Below are 4,849 nucleotides of genomic sequence, written 5' to 3'. Positions count from 1 at the left end.
AGCTCCACTGTAGTGCGCGGCGATGGTCGGAGGTTCTGGTAGAACAACCGTACCAGTCGCAGGTAGATCGGTTCTGTGACTGGGGAAAGAATAGCTGAGAGGCCCCTCTGAATGATGTCCTGGTAGGTAGATCGAGTTAGCACCGATCTGGAGAAGAATGCGGTGTCAAATGTTGACTCGTGGTCGATAGTCATGTGTGCATATCGAGGCGCGAGTCTGTCGCGTTATAAAGGAACTGGCTGAACAGGTGGAGCCGACTGAGTTAGATGTTTAGTGCCTCTATGCGGTGGAAATGGTGATGGAGTGAATGCTGGACGAGCTAGCGACTGGGGTGGAGTAGGGTATAATGGCTCCCCTGTATGGGAGGGCTGCGCAGTCTCCTCTATCCGCTGTCGGACTCTCTTCTGTGTGTGCTCGGGCCTAGGATCCTGGACATGAGATGGACCGGCCCTATCGTTAAGTCTACGTGTGGTGCCGTGACGGTGTCTACGTGCTACAGTCTTAACGCGAGCCATAGTCTGCAAATAGAATTTCAAGAGTTAGTGCCAGCATATATAGAATATAAGGCACAATATAGAAACATGTATGTCAAATAAGATAGACAAAACAAGATATTGCATGATTCTATGCAAGTGGCAGAATATGAAACATGCCAAACAATGTAAGTGTGAAATACATCTAATGTGGAATATCACAGGCATTGGGCATATATAAGGTAGCATGAACATAAGATAAGATGAATGGAGTGTGTATATGAGATCTGTGAAATTCGATCGATCAGAAAAAGAAATGAGATCGATCACAAAAGTTGGATCGATCGCAAATATTCGATCGATCATAAATTTGTTCGATCGATCGATCGAACAGTGCGACGATGAAACCTAACAGTCACAGATCTGTGACTTTCGAAGAATGGGGCCCACACGAATGAGTTTGTGGGCCCTCCAATAACACAATTGAATCCTAATTCTATCCCAAACATGGCCTAACATCTAAATCTAACCAAAATTCCCAAAACATATACACATATATACACATATATATATACACAAAGACATAGATGCTCAAGCTTGGAGGATGGCAGATTTAACATGAAAGCAACATGATTACGACATTTAGAAACAGCTATTGATGCATGATAGGTCAAATCCATGAAGGGTGTGTCGGAACTTACCTCAAAAGAATGAGAGATGTGGATGCAAAGAGGGAGGGATGAAACCGAGATGAGAGAGAGAGAGAGAAGCTTGGTTCTCGCCGGAGATCTCGTCGGAGATGGAAGATATGAGCTAGGGGAGATGATTTGCAGTAGAAGGGAATGAGAGGCTAGGGTTTGATGTGTTGAGATTGATCCAAATGATCGATCTTAAGACCTTTGGATCTTTTTTTTTAAAAAAAACATTTCCCGACTAGTTCGATCGACCAAAGATGAGTTGGAATCGATCGAACTTTGATGAACTCCTTTCAAAGTATTCTTGAATTTTTGGTTTTTTTGAAATTTGCAAAAATAAAATTAAAAATTGGAAAATAAAGTAAAACAAAATATTTTTGATTTGTTTTGAAAATATTTATTATTATTATTATTATTATTATTATTTTTTTTTTTTGTATGTATTAAAAAAAAATTAAAACTAAATAAATTAAAATATTTTTGAATTTCTGAAAACTTGCTGAAAATTAAAACAAAATAAAATGAGAGAGAAAATAGAATAAAATGAAAATATTTTTGGAATTTTGAAAAGTTGAAAAGTTAAACTAAATTTAAAACAATGAAATGAAGATTTGCGATCGATCGAAACAAGAGTTCGATCGATCATATAGAGAGCAAAAATATGCAGGTTTTTGGTTCAAAATTTTGGCTAAGTGTTGGAACATGAGATCGATCAAACTGGAAAGTTGGATCGAGTGAAGAATTTCTTGATCGATCTTGGAATGTTTCGAATGATCAGACAGAGAGTTGAAATATGCAGGTTTTTGCAGGCTCAAATTTTTTCTAAGTGTTGAGTCTTGAGATTGATCGAACTTGGAAGTTGGATCGATCGAAGGTCTCTTGATCGATTTAAGAATGAGTTCGAATGATGGGATAGAGAGCTGATTTTGAATGCAGGTGGATACAGGTCAAAAAAATTTCTAAGTGTTGAGTGCAATCCACAATTCGATCGATCGAACTCCAATGTGAGATCGATCGAACTTTGCCAAATGCTCAATTATGACATAAAAGCTTATGCAATCCTTACTAAAGTTCCTTGAAATGCATATGAACCAAAAACAAGTATCTAGACTTTGCTAGTCTTTAATGTCTCTAGTAAGACATTAGGCTCTTTTACCCCGGATCAAAGATCTTATAATGCATCCCCTCCTTGTTGGGGTGATGAATATCTTGAGCCCTACCCAACAAATTGTTCTTGGAAGAACTTGTTGGATCAAACTCAAAAGAAGTTTTTGATCCTTTGTCTATGCAATTACAACCTTTGGCTTCCACGCCTTTTCAAAACAAGAGTTTGAAACAAGACTTTTAGAATGCAAGGTTGAAGATGAAGCTTTAGAAACCCTTGAGTCACATAAAAACTCATTTCCTTCACTATTGAATTCATGACGTTTTTCCACAACATTGACCTCACCTTCATACTTGTCAAATGAATTGGGTGTTGGATTGAATATGTTCAATTTCACCTTCATGTGGCCAAAAGAGATCTTCATTATCCCCATCCTACAATTGATGTTGGCATTTGCGGTTGCCAAGAAAGGACGGCCTAGGATAACGGGTATTTGGCTCTTAGGATTGGAAACCGGTTCCGTATCTATGACAACAAAATCAACGGGAAAGAAGAATTTATCAATCTTAATCAAAACATCTTTAATGACACCTCTAGGCTTTTTAATGGATCGGTCGGCAAGTTGTAAAACTACCGACGTCGATTTCAATTCACCTAAGCCTAATTTGACATAAACCAAGTAAATAAGAAGGTTAACACTTGCTCCTAAGTCAAGAAGCGCCCGATTAATGATATGTTCACCAATGATGCATGATGTAGTGGGTGAACTGGGGTCCTTAAACTTTGGAAGAGTGTTATGTTGCAAAATTGAGCTTACTTGCTCGGTCAAAACCACTTTTTTTGGTGCTTGGCTTTTGTTCTTTCGCTTTTGGGTGCAAAGATCTTTTAAAAACTTGGCATAACCCGGTATTTGCTTGATTGCATCGAAAAGTGGGATATTAACTTTTACTTGCCTAAACATTTCCAAAATCTCATTGGTATTGACTTTTTGCTTTTATTTTGAAATGGACCCTTTCAAGGCGTCCGAAAATGGAATTTTTGGTTCAAACACTTTTTCAAAATTTTCTTTTGAACTCTCTTCAACACAAGAAGTTTTCGAATCATTTTGTTTCAAATCATTTTTCAACAAAACTTCTTTCTCAACATCATTTTTCAAGATTTCTTTATCAAACACATTTTTCAAAACTTTCTCATTTGCAAGATCATGTGTATGAAATGAAAGAGGAATGTGATGTGAAACGAGATGGGTGACAACTTGAGGTTGCACCGGTTCACTCTCTTCATTGGTCATTTCTACTTGATTGTCCACAACTCTACCACTCCGCAAGGTGGTCACCGCATTAACATGTTCTATGGTACAACCCTCCGATAAGGAACACATTGTTGCTTAGGCAGGGCATTAATAGGCATCTTTCCCTTCTCTCTAGCATTAAGAGTGCTAGTTATTTGCCTTATTTGGATTTCTAGCTTTGCAATAGATTGAGAGTGAGAATGAAGCAATTGTGTGTTAGCCTCAAAGTGCCTAAAGCATTTAAAACTTTCTCTTCAAAAGTGGGACTTCGAGAATTACCATGGGAATATGATTAGTTGGGAAAATGAGAATTAAAGAATTGATTCCCTTGTGATTGGTAAGGCCTATAACCTTGGGATCCTTGGTTTTGCATTTTAGGTGAAATATACTTCCCTTGAAAACCACATTGGGAAGGGTTTGAGCCTTCCCCTTAGTTTTTCCATGAGAAGTTCGGATGATTTCTCCAACTTGGATTGTAATGAGTACCATAAGGATTGTTCCCTTGGTTCACAAAAATCGCATTGACTTGTTCATTAGGTTCACTTTGCATTTGTCTATGAGGACAATGAGAAGTAGAATGAAGAACACTAGAACAAGTCATATATGTTTCATTTGATGCACGATGAGAATGGTTAGGGAATGAAGTTACTTGGTTCGCCGAGTTTTGGTTAATTAAAAATTAATAAAACCTTTGAGACAAAAACTTCATTTCAGCGGCTATTTCATTTGAATGTTCGACTTGAAGTAAGCCAACACTCTTCCTACCTTGTGAATTTCTACCATTCTTGGATGATAGTGTTCTATGCAAAGAATTTTCACTCATGCTTTCATAGAGATGCCACACGTCATCCTCATGCCTATCAATGTATGAGCCACCTATGAAAGCATCAACCATACCCTTATAGTTATCCGATAAGCTCTCAAAAAAATATTGAACTAATTGCCATTTGGGCATGTCATGGTGTGGACACTTCCTTAGCAATTCATTGAAGCGTTCCCATGTCTCATGGAATGTCTCCCCATCCTCATGTGTAAATTCTCGAATTGAGGTCCTCATGACAATGGTCTTAGAAACCGGATAGTACTTCTTCAAAAACTCTTGTTGCATTTCTGCCCAAGAAGTGATTGAAAAAGGCCTAAGATTGTTAAACCAATACTTTGTTTTGTCCTTAAGGGTGAATGGAAAAAGTTTAAGCCGTAAGACTTCTTCCGGCATGCCCGTATATTTTATGGTAGAACAAACTTCAAGAAACTCATCCAAATGCTTATAGGGTTCTTCACTTGG

General features: G+C 38.0%; 1 pseudogene; it reads left to right on the top strand.

Moving 5' to 3' along the window:
• The first annotated feature begins 4,517 nt into the window (after nucleotides 1-4,517).
• On the top strand, nucleotides 4,518-4,616 carry LOC132310844 (small nucleolar RNA R71; annotated as a pseudogene).
• The last annotated feature ends 233 nt before the right edge of the window (nucleotides 4,617-4,849 follow it).

Source organism: Cornus florida, unplaced genomic scaffold (assembly GCF_030987335.1).
Source record: "Cornus florida cultivar Cherokee Brave unplaced genomic scaffold, ASM3098733v1 CherokeeBrave_3.0.0_Hap2_Chr05, whole genome shotgun sequence".
In the NCBI taxonomy this organism is placed as follows: domain Eukaryota; kingdom Viridiplantae; phylum Streptophyta; class Magnoliopsida; order Cornales; family Cornaceae; genus Cornus; species Cornus florida.
This window is presented reverse-complemented; position numbering and strand designations above follow the sequence as displayed.